Genomic DNA, 14,632 nt, shown 5'->3' on the forward strand with positions numbered 1-14,632 from the left:
CTGCTTTTCTTTCAAAAATGCCGGCTTTCTAATATCATGGCAAATGTGTTAACTTTTGGCAAATGTGTTAACAATTGGAATGCTAATTAATAATCCGCGGATCGTGAAAACTCACTAACTCTGTGATTGTTCCGGTTGATTATGTTTCAACTCACCAACATTTACCGAGTGACGGTGCTTCAACAACATGTTAAAGAGCATTCAACGTCATTCCATGTAGACGTTGGGGATAAGCAAGGACATGTATGTTGATGGAATTAGGTAATTATTTATATATTTCGGTTGATCTTACTAAGGCTCGTGTAGAACATATATCAAACACCTAGTATCGCTACAATCAGTTGGCTTTTTATACCATTAGTAGCCATTTTTGTATTTGGTTCATTACATCAAAATCCGTGTAGAATATTTTAATCTCAGTCGACGGTCTCGGTCTTTCTAATTATTAGCACCGAGGAGAGCTACAACTGTCCAACATGTTAAGACCATTGACGACGATTTTAACAAAACAAATCCATCGTGACTTAAAAGAAGAACCATCTCCGGTGGGATTCGAACCCACAGCCTCCGAATAACTTTTTCAACTAGAAGTCCGACGCGCTATCCGTTGCGCCACGAAGACACAGCATACCGCCTGCTTCATATGCAAGATATTTTTATTTGTTACATCACAACACCAAACACCTTGTATCGCTACAACCAGTTGGCTTTTTATACCATTGGTAGCCATTTTTTTTATATTGGTTCATTCCATCAAAATGCGTGCAGAATATTTTAATCTCAGTCGACGGTCTCGGTCTTTCCTAATTATTAGTACCGAGGAGAGCTACAACTTTCCAATATGGTAAGACTATTGACGACAATTTGAACAAAACATGTCCATCGTGACTTAAAAGAAGAGCCATCTCCGGTGGGATTCGAACCCACAGCCTCCGAATAACTGTTTCAACTAGAAGTCCGACGCGCTATCCGTTGCGCCACGGAGACACTGCATATCGCCTGCTTCGTATGCAAGGTATTTTTATTTTTTACATCACAACGTTTGACCAGATCACACTGTTCCTTTCCATCTTGACTCATATTTGAATACACGATATGTATTTTTTATTTATATTTTATTATAACGTATTATGTACACGAAATTAAAATGACTAACCACGAATAAATGCTTTTCTCAAACAGAATATGAAGCTTCGCAAATGACTAATGGACACAGAGTACGATCTAAATCAGTAATTCCATTAAATGACAAATCTGATGACACGTCTTTACAAGGTGTACTACATATTTCTATTTCACTTTGACAGACGTCTGTCAGGATACCACTGGAATGTGTACTGCAATTTTGTATCTTCGTATCACTACAATGCCTTGGTGTACTACTGGATTGTGGAACACCAATATATTCCCGGAGGGAAGGCGTTGCTGGTAGGACATCAAGTCGAGTGTCCACTGATTTTCCTCGACTTCGCACGGACGGAAAACGCGTCGTCGATTCTTTCAACTTTTGTATTGGTGCTTGATGGTGCTTAGCATATAACACGGCATCTCTTTTCCGTTCTTGCCTCCGTTTTTGACTCCGACGATTCTGAAACCACTTCTGAAAAGTGAATAAAATAGATTGTTGTATAATGAACAACAAGAAACTGTTCGCTTACATTATAACATACTTTGGTGCATACATAATGCTCTCACTTACCATAATTGACTTTTCCGATAAGTTGGTAATTATGGCGATACGCTTGCGCATGTCGCGATTTAGATACTCCGTAGTAGTTGTAAATATTACTTCTAATAAAACCGACTGTGTCTCGCTGTAGATATAGCGACTTGATTTCCTGCCAACATAACTACCTGTAAAAATAAAAAAAACATATTTGTGTCTGTAGCAATCGTGATACAACATTACGTGACCTAAACCACTATAATCCATTTTGAAGTTAATTCGGTGAGACATAATTATTTAAAGTAGAGCACATTTACTTACCTTTGCTGTGCGATTTACCATCTACGTAACCGCAGACATTCTTCCAATCAAACCGACCAGCAATATCTAACACCGGTAATAAGTTCAACATAACATTGGCTGTGAAATGGGTGTTGTCAATATGTAATGCCATAGTATTCTTTATACGATACACATGGGACGAGAAAGCGTGTAGCAATGATACACATGTGGTATGTTTTGGTTGGTTTATAGTTTCGAATTCTTATACCAATTTTCGCATTTGTAAGGATATTCAAGAAAACTTTGTCAATGGATTGCCGCCCCCTTCTGTAAAATGCCGTCTGTTTACTTGCGCTATAAATGTGTTAACTCGCAGTGTTGTTATGCCAATTAACACTCCATATAACGTGAAAAGACACAGGAACTCGGATGTGTAATGCTGTTGATGATTGAACTTGCCGGTATTCACCGAGTGATGGCGCTTCGACAAAACAAAAAAAAAAACGTCTACTGGCTGCGGCGATTTTGTTGTGTTTATTAATGAGTATACCATTTCAAAATGTGTATGGAATTATAAATCTCATCCGACGCTCTTCTCTCGTTGGTGTTCTTTAATTATTGATACATAGGTAAGATACTGCTGTTTAATTCGGACAGAACACTGACGTTAAATTGAACAAAACAATCCAATAGAGAACTGCTTTTCTTTCAAAAATGCCGGCTTTCTAATATCATGGCAAATGTGTTAACTTTTGGCAAATGTGTTAATAATTGGAATGCTAATTAATAATCCGCGGATCGTGAAAACTCACTAACTCTGTGATTGTTCCGGTTGATTATGTTTCAACTCACCAACATTTACCGAGTGACGGTGCTTCAACAACATGTTAAAGAGCATTCAACGTTATTCCATGTAGACGTTGGGGATAAGCAAGGACATGTATGTTGATGGAATTAGGTAATTATTTTTATATTTCGGTTGATCTTACAAAGGCTCGTGTAGAACACGTATCAAACACCTAGTATCGCTACAATCAGTTGGCTTTTTATACCATTAGTAGCCATTTTTGTATTTGGTTCATTACATCAAAATCCGTGTAGAATATTTTAATCTCAGTCGACGGTCTCGGTCTTTCTAATTATTAGCACCGAGGAGAGCTACAACTGTCCAATATGTTAAGACCATTGACGACAATTTGAACAAAACATGTCCATCGTGACTTAAAAGAAGAGCCATCTCCGGTGGGATTCGAACACACAGCCTCCGAATAACTTTTTCAACTAGAAGTCCGACGCGCTATCCGTTGCGCCACGGAGACACAGCATACCGCCTGCTTCATATGCAAGATATTTTTATTTGTTACATCACAACACCAAACACCTTGTATCGCTACAACCAGTTGGCTTTTTATACCATTGGTAGCCATTTTTTATATTGGTTCATTCCATCAAAATGCATGCAGAATATTTTAATCTCAGTCGACGGTCTCGGTCTTTCCTAATTATTAGTACCGAGGAGAGCTACAACTGTCCAATATGTTAAGACTATTGACGACAATTTGAACAAAACATGTCCATCGTGACTTAAAAGAAGAGCCATCTCCGGTGGGATTCGAACCCACAGCCTCCGAATAACTGTTTCAACTAGAAGTCCGACGCGCTATCCGTTGCGCCACGGAGACACTACATATCGCCTGCTTCGTGTGCAAGGTATTTTTATTTTTTACATCACAACGTTTGACCAGATCACACTGCTCCTTTCGATCTTGACTCATAATTGAATACACAATATGTATTTTTTATTTATATTTTATTATAACGTATTATGTACACGAAATTAAAATGACTAACCACGAATAAATGCTTTTCTCAAACAGAATATGAAGCTTCGCAAATGACTAATGGACACAGAGTACGATCTAAATCAGTAATTCCATTAAATGACAAATCTGATGACACGTCTTTACAAGGTGTACTACATATTTCTATTTCACTTTGACAGACGTCTGTCAGGATACCACTGGAATGTGTACTGCAATTTTGTATCTTCGTATCACTACAATGCCTTGGTGTACTACTGGATTGTGGAACACCAATATATTCCCGGAGGGAAGGCGTTGCTGGTAGGACATCAAGTCGAGTGTCCACTGATTTTCCTCGACTTCGCACGGACGGAAAACGCGTCGTCGATTCTTTCAACTTTTGTATTGGTGCTTGATGGTGCTTAGCATATAACACGGCATCTCTTTTCCGTTCTTGCCTCCGTTTTTGACTCCGACGATTCTGAAACCACTTCTGAAAAGTGAATAAAATAGATTATTGTATAATGAACAACAAGAAACTGTTCGCTTACATTATAACATACTTTGGTGCATACATAATGCTCTCACTTACCATAATTGACTTTTCCGATAATTTGGTAATTATGGCGATACGCTTGCGCATGTCGCGATTTAGATACTCCGTAGTAGTTGTAAATATTACTTCTAATAAAACCGACTGTGTTTCGCTGTAGATATAGCGACTTGATTTCCTGCCAACATAACTACCTGTAAAAATAAAAAAAAAACATATTTGTGTCTGTAGCAATCGTGATACAACATTACGTGACCTAAACCACTATAATCCATTTTGAAGTTAATTCGGTGAGACATAATTATTCAAAGTAGAGCACATTTACTTACCTTTGCTGTGCGATTTACCATCTACGTAACCGCAGACATTCTTCCAATCAAACCGACCAGCAATATCTAACACCCGTAATAAGTTCAACATAACATTGGCTGTAAAATGGGTGTTGTCAATATGTAATGCCATAGTATTCTTTATACGATACGCATGGGACGAGAAAGCGTGTAGCAATGATACACATGTGGTATGTTTTGGTTGATTTATAGTTTCGAATTCCTATACCAATTTTCGCATTTGTAAGGATATTCAAGAAAACTTTGTCAATGGATTGCCGCCCCCTTCTGTAAAATGCCGGCTGTTTACTTGTGCTACAAATGTGTTAACTCGCAGTGTTGTTATGCCAATTAACACTCCATATAACGTGAAAAGACACTGGCACTCGGATGTGTAAAGCTGTTAATGATTGAACTTGCCGGCATTCACCGAGTGATGGCGCTTTGACAAAACAAAAAAACGTATATTGGCTGCGGCGATTTTGTTGTGTTTATTAATGAGTATACCATTTCAAAATGTGTATGGAATTATAAATCTCATCCGACGCTCTTCTCTATTTGGTGTTCTTTAATTATTGACACTTAAGTAAGATACTGCTGTTTAATTCGGACAGAACACTGACGTTAAATTGAACAAGACTCCAATAGAGAACTGCTTTTCTTTCAAAAATGCCGGCTTTCTAATATCATGGCAAATGTGTTAACTTTTGGCAAATGTGTTAACAATTGGAATGCTAATTAATAATCCGCGGATCGTGAAAACTCACTAACTCTGTGATTGTTCCGGTTGATTATGTTTCAACTCACCAACATTTACCGAGTGACGGTGCTTCAACAACATGTTAAAGAGCATTCAACGTCATTCCATGTAGACGTTGGGGATAAGCAAGGACATGTATGTTGATGGAATTAGGTAATAATTTTTATATTTCGGTTGATCTTACAAAGGCTCGTGTAGAACACATATCAAACACCTAGTATCGCTACAATCAGTTGGCTTTTTATACCATTAGTAGCCATTTTTGTATTTGGTTCCTTACATCAAAATCCGTGTAGAATATTTTAATCTCAGTCGACGGTCTCGGTCTTTCTAATTATTAGCACCGAGGAGAGCTATAACTGTCCAATATGTTAAGACCATTGACGACGATTTTAACAAAACAAATCCATCGTGACTTAAAATCAGAACCATCTCCGGTGGGATTCGAACCCACAGCCTCCGAATAACTTTTTCAACTAAAAGTCCGACGAGCTATCTGTTGCGCCATGGAGACACAGCATACCGCCTGCTTCATATGCAAGATATTTTTATTTGTTACATCACATCACCAAACACCTTGTATCGCTACAACCAGTTGGCTTTTTATACCATTGGTAGCCATTTTTTTATATTGGTTCATTCCATCAAAATGCGTGCAGAATATTTTAATCTCAGTCGACGGTCTCGGTCTTTCCTAATTATTAGTACCGAGGAGAGCTACAACTGTCCAATATGTTAAGACTATTGACGACAATTTGAACAAAACATGTCCATCGTGACTTAAAAGAAGAGCCATCTCCGGTGGGATTCGAACCCACAGCCTCCGAATAACTGTTTCAACTAGAAGTCCGACGCGCTATCCGTTGCGCCACGGAGACACTGCATATCGCCTGCTTCGTATGCAAGGTATTTTTATTTTTTACATCACAACGTTTGACCAGATCACACTGTTCCTTTCGATCTTGACTCATAATTGAATACACAATATGTATTTTTTATTTATATTTTATTATAACGTATTATGTACACGAAATTAAAATGACTAACCACGAATAAATGCTTTTCTCAAACAGAATATGAAGCTTCGCAAATGACTAATGGACACAGAGTACGATCTAAATCAGTAATTCCATTAAATGACAAATCTGATGACACGTCTTTACAAGGTGTACTACATATTTCTATTTCACTTTGATAGACGTCTGTCAGGATACCACTGGAATGTGTACTGCAATTTTGTATCTTCGTATCACTACAATGCCTTGGTGTACTACTGGATTGTGGAACACCAATATATTCACTGAGGGAAGGCGTTGCTGGTAGGACATCTAGTCGAGTGTCCACTGATTTTCCTCGACTTCGCACGGACGGAAAACGCGTCGTCGATTCTTTCAACTTTTGTATTGGTGCTTGGTGGTGCTTAGCATATAACACGGCATCTCTTTTCCGTTCTTGCCTCCGTTTTTGACCCCGACGATTCTGAAACCACTTCTGAAAAGTGAATAAAATAGATTATTGTATAATGAACAACAAGAAACTGTTCGCTTACATTATAACATACTTTGGTGCATACATAATGCTCTCACTTACCATAATTGACTTTTCCGATAAGTTGGTAATTATGGCGATACGCTTGCGCATGTCGCGATTTAGATACTCCGTAGTAGTTGTAAATATTACTTCTAATAAAACCGACTGTGTCTCGCTGTAGATATAGCGACTTGATTTCCTGCCAACATAACTACCTGTAAAAATAAAAAAAACACATATTTGTGTCTGTAGCAATCGTGATACAACATTACGTGACCTAAACCACTATAATCCATTTTGAAGTTAATTCGGTGAGACATAATTATTTAAAGTAAAGCACATTTACTTACCTTTGCTGTGCGATTTACCATCTACGTAACCGCAGACATTCTTCCAATCAAACCGACCAGCAATATCTAACACCGGTAATATGTTCAACATAACATTGGCTGTAAAATGGGTGTTGTCAATATGTAATGCCATAGTATTCTTTATACGATACGCATGGGACGAGAAAGCGTGTAGCAATGATACACATGTGGTATGTTTTGGTTGATTTATAGTTTCGAATTCCTATACCAATTTTCGCATTTGTAAGGATATTCAAGAAAACTTTGTCAATGGATTGCCGCCCCCTTCTGTAAAATGCCGTCTGTTTACTTGCGCTACAAATGTGTTAACTCGCAGTGTTGTTATGCCAATTAACACTCCATATAACGTGAAAAGACACAGGAACTCGGATGTGTAAAGCTGTTAATGATTGAACTTGCCGGTATTCACCGAGTGATGGCGCTTCGACAAAACAAAAAAAACGTCTACTGGCTGCGGCGATTTTGTTGTGTTTATTAATGAGTATACCATTTCAAAATGTGTATGGAATTATAAATCTCATCCGACGCTCTTCTCTCTTTGGTGTTCTTTAATTATTGACACTTAGGTAAGATACTGCTGTTTTATTCGGACAGACGACTGACGTTAAATTGAACAAAACAAGCCAATAGAGAACTGCTTTTCTTTCAAAAATGCCGGCTTTCTAATATCATGGCAAATGTGTTAACTTTTGGCAAATGTGTTAATAATTGGAATGCTAATTAATAATCCGCAGATCGTGAAAACTCACTAACTCTGTGATTGTTCTGGTTGATTATGTTTCAACTCACCAACATTTACCGAGTGACGGTGCTTCAACAACATGTTAAAGAGCATTCAACGTCATTCCATGTAGACGTTGGGGATAAGCAAGGACATGTATGTTGATGGAATTAGGTAATTATTTTTATATTTCGGTTGATCTTACAAAGGCTCGTGTAGAACACGTATCAAACACCTAGTATCGCTCCAATCAGTTGGCTTTTTATACCATTAGTAGCCATTTTTGTATTTGCGTGTAGAATATTTTAATCTCAGTCGACGGTCTCGGTCTTTCTAATTATTAGCACCGAGGAGAGCTACAACTGTCCAATATGTTAAGACCATTGACGACAATTTGAACAAAACATGTCCATCGTGACTTTAAAGAAGAGCCATCTCCGGTGGGATTCGAACCCACAGCCTCCGAATAACTGTTTCAACTAGAAGTCCGACGCGCTATCCGTTGCGCCACGGAGACACTGCATATCGCCTGCTTCATATGCAAGATATTTTTATTTGTTACATCACAACACCAAACACCTTGTATCGCTACAACCAGTTGGCTTTTTATACCATTGGTAGCCATTTTTTTTATATTGGTTCATTCCATCAAAATGCGTGCAGAATATTTTAATCTCAGTCGACGGTCTCGGTCTTTCCTAATTATTAGTACCGAGGAGAGCTACAACTGTCCAATATGTTAAGACTATTGACGACAATTTGAACAAAACATGTCCATCGTGACTTAAAAGAAGAGCCATCTCCGGTGGGATTCGAACCCACAGCCTCCGAATAACTGTTTCAACTAGAAGTCCGACGCGCTATCCGTTGCGCCACGGAGACACTGCATATCGCCTGCTTCGTATGCAAGGTATTTTTATTTTTTACATCACAACGTTTGACCAGATCACACTGTTCCTTTCCATCTTGACTCATATTTGAATACACGATATGTATTTTTTATTTATATTTTATTATAACGTATTATGTACACGAAATTAAAATGACTAACCACGAATAAATGCTTTTCTCAAACAGAATATGAAGCTTCGCAAATGACTAATGGACACAGAGTACGATCTAAATCAGTAATTCCATTAAATGACAAATCTGATGACACGTCTTTACAAGGTGTACTACATATTTCTATTTCACTTTGACAGACGTCTGTCAGGATACCACTGGAATGTGTACTGCAATTTTGTATCTTCGTATCACTACAATGCCTTGGTGTACTACTGGATTGTGGAACACCAATATATTCCCGGAGGGAAGGCGTTGCTGGTAGGACATCAAGTCGAGTGTCCACTGATTTTCCTCGACTTCGCACGGACGGAAAACGCGTCGTCGATTCTTTCAACTTTTGTATTGGTGCTTGATGGTGCTTAGCATATAACACGGCATCTCTTTTCCGTTCTTGCCTCCGTTTTTGACTCCGACGATTCTGAAACCACTTCTGAAAAGTGAATAAAATAGATTGTTGTATAATGAACAACAAGAAACTGTTCGCTTACATTATAACATACTTTGGTGCATACATAATGCTCTCACTTACCATAATTGACTTTTCCGATAAGTTGGTAATTATGGCGATACGCTTGCGCATGTCGCGATTTAGATACTCCGTAGTAGTTGTAAATATTACTTCTAATAAAACCGACTGTGTCTCGCTGTAGATATAGCGACTTGATTTCCTGCCAACATAACTACCTGTAAAAATAAAAAAAAAACATATTTGTGTCTGTAGCAATCGTGATACAACATTACGTGACCTAAACCACTATAATCCATTTTGAAGTTAATTCGGTGAGACATAATTATTTAAAGTAGAGCACATTTACTTACCTTTGCTGTGCGATTTACCATCTACGTAACCGCAGACATTCTTCCAATCAAACCGACCAGCAATATCTAACACCGGTAATAAGTTCAACATAACATTGGCTGTGAAATGGGTGTTGTCAATATGTAATGCCATAGTATTCTTTATACGATACACATGGGACGAGAAAGCGTGTAGCAATGATACACATGTGGTATGTTTTGGTTGGTTTATAGTTTCGAATTCTTATACCAATTTTCGCATTTGTAAGGATATTCAAGAAAACTTTGTCAATGGATTGCCGCCCCCTTCTGTAAAATGCCGTCTGTTTACTTGCGCTATAAATGTGTTAACTCGCAGTGTTGTTATGCCAATTAACACTCCATATAACGTGAAAAGACACAGGAACTCGGATGTGTAATGCTGTTGATGATTGAACTTGCCGGTATTCACCGAGTGATGGCGCTTCGACAAAACAAAAAAAAAACGTCTACTGGCTGCGGCGATTTTGTTGTGTTTATTAATGAGTATACCATTTCAAAATGTGTATGGAATTATAAATCTCATCCGACGCTCTTCTCTCGTTGGTGTTCTTTAATTATTGATACATAGGTAAGATACTGCTGTTTAATTCGGACAGAACACTGACGTTAAATTGAACAAAACAATCCAATAGAGAACTGCTTTTCTTTCAAAAATGCCGGCTTTCTAATATCATGGCAAATGTGTTAACTTTTGGCAAATGTGTTAATAATTGGAATGCTAATTAATAATCCGCGGATCGTGAAAACTCACTAACTCTGTGATTGTTCCGGTTGATTATGTTTCAACTCACCAACATTTACCGAGTGACGGTGCTTCAACAACATGTTAAAGAGCATTCAACGTTATTCCATGTAGACGTTGGGGATAAGCAAGGACATGTATGTTGATGGAATTAGGTAATTATTTTTATATTTCGGTTGATCTTACAAAGGCTCGTGTAGAACACGTATCAAACACCTAGTATCGCTACAATCAGTTGGCTTTTTATACCATTAGTAGCCATTTTTGTATTTGGTTCATTACATCAAAATCCGTGTAGAATATTTTAATCTCAGTCGACGGTCTCGGTCTTTCTAATTATTAGCACCGAGGAGAGCTACAACTGTCCAATATGTTAAGACCATTGACGACAATTTGAACAAAACATGTCCATCGTGACTTAAAAGAAGAGCCATCTCCGGTGGGATTCGAACACACAGCCTCCGAATAACTTTTTCAACTAGAAGTCCGACGCGCTATCCGTTGCGCCACGGAGACACAGCATACCGCCTGCTTCATATGCAAGATATTTTTATTTGTTACATCACAACACCAAACACCTTGTATCGCTACAACCAGTTGGCTTTTTATACCATTGGTAGCCATTTTGTATATTGGTTCATTCCATCAAAATGCATGCAGAATATTTTAATCTCAGTCGACGGTCTCGGTCTTTCCTAATTATTAGTACCGAGGAGAGCTACAACTGTCCAATATGTTAAGACTATTGACGACAATTTGAACAAAACATGTCCATCGTGACTTAAAAGAAGAGCCATCTCCGGTGGGATTCGAACCCACAGCCTCCGAATAACTGTTTCAACTAGAAGTCCGACGCGCTATCCGTTGCGCCACGGAGACACTACATATCGCCTGCTTCGTGTGCAAGGTATTTTTATTTTTTACATCACAACGTTTGACCAGATCACACTGCTCCTTTCGATCTTGACTCATAATTGAATACACAATATGTATTTTTTATTTATATTTTATTATAACGTATTATGTACACGAAATTAAAATGACTAACCACGAATAAATGCTTTTCTCAAACAGAATATGAAGCTTCGCAAATGACTAATGGACACAGAGTACGATCTAAATCAGTAATTCCATTAAATGACAAATCTGATGACACGTCTTTACAAGGTGTACTACATATTTCTATTTCACTTTGACAGACGTCTGTCAGGATACCACTGGAATGTGTACTGCAATTTTGTATCTTCGTATCACTACAATGCCTTGGTGTACTACTGGATTGTGGAACACCAATATATTCCCGGAGGGAAGGCGTTGCTGGTAGGACATCAAGTCGAGTGTCCACTGATTTTCCTCGACTTCGCACGGACGGAAAACGCGTCGTCGATTCTTTCAACTTTTGTATTGGTGCTTGATGGTGCTTAGCATATAACACGGCATCTCTTTTCCGTTCTTGCCTCCGTTTTTGACTCCGACGATTCTGAAACCACTTCTGAAAAGTGAATAAAATAGATTATTGTATAATGAACAACAAGAAACTGTTCGCTTACATTATAACATACTTTGGTGCATACATAATGCTCTCACTTACCATAATTGACTTTTCCGATAATTTGGTAATTATGGCGATACGCTTGCGCATGTCGCGATTTAGATACTCCGTAGTAGTTGTAAATATTACTTCTAATAAAACCGACTGTGTTTCGCTGTAGATATAGCGACTTGATTTCCTGCCAACATAACTACCTGTAAAAATAAAAAAAAAACATATTTGTGTCTGTAGCAATCGTGATACAACATTACGTGACCTAAACCACTATAATCCATTTTGAAGTTAATTCGGTGAGACATAATTATTTAAAGTAGAGCACATTTACTTACCTTTGCTGTGCGATTTACCATCTACGTAACCGCAGACATTCTTCCAATCAAACCGACCAGCAATATCTAACACCCGTAATAAGTTCAACATAACATTGGCTGTAAAATGGGTGTTGTCAATATGTAATGCCATAGTATTCTTTATACGATACGCATGGGACGAGAAAGCGTGTAGCAATGATACACATGTGGTATGTTTTGGTTGATTTATAGTTTCGAATTCCTATACCAATTTTCGCATTTGTAAGGATATTCAAGAAAACTTTGTCAATGGATTGCCGCCCCCTTCTGTAAAATGCCGGCTGTTTACTTGTGCTACAAATGTGTTAACTCGCAGTGTTGTTATGCCAATTAACACTCCATATAACGTGAAAAGACACTGGCACTCGGATGTGTAAAGCTGTTAATGATTGAACTTGCCGGCATTCACCGAGTGATGGCGCTTTGACAAAACAAAAAAACGTATATTGGCTGCGGCGATTTTGTTGTGTTTATTAATGAGTATACCATTTCAAAATGTGTATGGAATTATAAATCTCATCCGACGCTCTTCTCTATTTGGTGTTCTTTAATTATTGACACTTAAGTAAGATACTGCTGTTTAATTCGGACAGAACACTGACGTTAAATTGAACAAGACTCCAATAGAGAACTGCTTTTCTTTCAAAAATGCCGGCTTTCTAATATCATGGCAAATGTGTTAACTTTTGGCAAATGTGTTAACAATTGGAATGCTAATTAATAATCCGCGGATCGTGAAAACTCACTAACTCTGTGATTGTTCCGGTTGATTATGTTTCAACTCACCAACATTTACCGAGTGACGGTGCTTCAACAACATGTTAAAGAGCATTCAACGTCATTCCATGTAGACGTTGGGGATAAGCAAGGACATGTATGTTGATGGAATTAGGTAATAATTTTTATATTTCGGTTGATCTTACAAAGGCTCGTGTAGAACACATATCAAACACCTAGTATCGCTACAATCAGTTGGCTTTTTATACCATTAGTAGCCATTTTTGTATTTGGTTCCTTACATCAAAATCCGTGTAGAATATTTTAATCTCAGTCGACGGTCTCGGTCTTTCTAATTATTAGCACCGAGGAGAGCTATAACTGTCCAATATGTTAAGACCATTGACGACGATTTTAACAAAACAAATCCATCGTGACTTAAAATCAGAACCATCTCCGGTGGGATTCGAACCCACAGCCTCCGAATAACTTTTTCAACTAAAAGTCCGACGAGCTATCCGTTGCGCCATGGAGACACAGCATACCGCCTGCTTCATATGCAAGATATTTTTATTTGTTACATCACATCACCAAACACCTTGTATCGCTACAACCAGTTGGCTTTTTATACCATTGGTAGCCATTTTTTTATATTGGTTCATTCCATCAAAATGCGTGCAGAATATTTTAATCTCAGTCGACGGTCTCGGTCTTTCCTAATTATTAGTACCGAGGAGAGCTACAACTGTCCAATATGTTAAGACTATTGACGACAATTTGAACAAAACATGTCCATCGTGACTTAAAAGAAGAGCCATCTCCGGTGGGATTCGAACCCACAGCCTCCGAATAACTGTTTCAACTAGAAGTCCGACGCGCTATCCGTTGCGCCACGGAGACACTGCATATCGCCTGCTTCGTATGCAAGGTATTTTTATTTTTTACATCACAACGTTTGACCAGATCACACTGTTCCTTTCGATCTTGACTCATAATTGAATACACAATATGTATTTTTTATTTATATTTTATTATAACGTATTATGTACACGAAATTAAAATGACTAACCACGAATAAATGCTTTTCTCAAACAGAATATGAAGCTTCGCAAATGACTAATGGACACAGAGTACGATCTAAATCAGTAATTCCATTAAATGACAAATCTGATGACACGTCTTTACAAGGTGTACTACATATTTCTATTTCACTTTGATAGACGTCTGTCAGGATACCACTGGAATGTGTACTGCAATTTTGTATCTTCGTATCACTACAATGCCTTGGTGTACTACTGGATTGTGGAACACCAATATATTCACTGAGGGAAGGCGTTGCTGGTAGGACATCT

The 14,632-nt window shown here is 38.1% G+C and overlaps 8 non-coding genes across 8 annotated transcripts; all 8 read right to left on the minus strand.

The window, feature by feature from the left end:
- Positions 1-537: 537 nt before the first annotated feature.
- TRNAR-UCU (transfer RNA arginine (anticodon UCU)) lies at positions 538-622 on the minus strand. The gene is given in 2 exon segments: positions 538-573; positions 586-622. It is a non-coding gene; the product is annotated as a tRNA-Arg (tRNA).
- Positions 623-902: 280 nt separating this feature from the next.
- Positions 903-987, minus strand: TRNAR-UCU (transfer RNA arginine (anticodon UCU)). The gene is given in 2 exon segments: positions 903-938; positions 951-987. It is a non-coding gene; the product is annotated as a tRNA-Arg (tRNA).
- Positions 988-3,545: 2,558 nt separating this feature from the next.
- TRNAR-UCU (transfer RNA arginine (anticodon UCU)) lies at positions 3,546-3,630 on the minus strand. Its single transcript is given in 2 exon segments — positions 3,546-3,581; positions 3,594-3,630. It is a non-coding gene; the product is annotated as a tRNA-Arg (tRNA).
- Positions 3,631-6,185: 2,555 nt separating this feature from the next.
- TRNAR-UCU (transfer RNA arginine (anticodon UCU)) lies at positions 6,186-6,270 on the minus strand. Its single transcript is given in 2 exon segments — positions 6,186-6,221; positions 6,234-6,270. It is a non-coding gene; the product is annotated as a tRNA-Arg (tRNA).
- Positions 6,271-8,446: 2,176 nt separating this feature from the next.
- On the minus strand, positions 8,447-8,531 carry TRNAR-UCU (transfer RNA arginine (anticodon UCU)). The gene is given in 2 exon segments: positions 8,447-8,482; positions 8,495-8,531. It is a non-coding gene; the product is annotated as a tRNA-Arg (tRNA).
- A 280-nt stretch (positions 8,532-8,811) lies between these two features.
- Positions 8,812-8,896, minus strand: TRNAR-UCU (transfer RNA arginine (anticodon UCU)). The gene is given in 2 exon segments: positions 8,812-8,847; positions 8,860-8,896. It is a non-coding gene; the product is annotated as a tRNA-Arg (tRNA).
- Positions 8,897-11,455: 2,559 nt separating this feature from the next.
- On the minus strand, positions 11,456-11,540 carry TRNAR-UCU (transfer RNA arginine (anticodon UCU)). The gene is given in 2 exon segments: positions 11,456-11,491; positions 11,504-11,540. It is a non-coding gene; the product is annotated as a tRNA-Arg (tRNA).
- Positions 11,541-14,095: 2,555 nt separating this feature from the next.
- On the minus strand, positions 14,096-14,180 carry TRNAR-UCU (transfer RNA arginine (anticodon UCU)). Its single transcript is given in 2 exon segments — positions 14,096-14,131; positions 14,144-14,180. It is a non-coding gene; the product is annotated as a tRNA-Arg (tRNA).
- Positions 14,181-14,632: the final 452 nt, after the last annotated feature.

Source organism: Saccoglossus kowalevskii, chromosome 13, assembly GCF_978046115.1.
Source record: "Saccoglossus kowalevskii chromosome 13, keSacKowa6.1, whole genome shotgun sequence".
Taxonomy (NCBI): domain Eukaryota; kingdom Metazoa; phylum Hemichordata; class Enteropneusta; family Harrimaniidae; genus Saccoglossus; species Saccoglossus kowalevskii.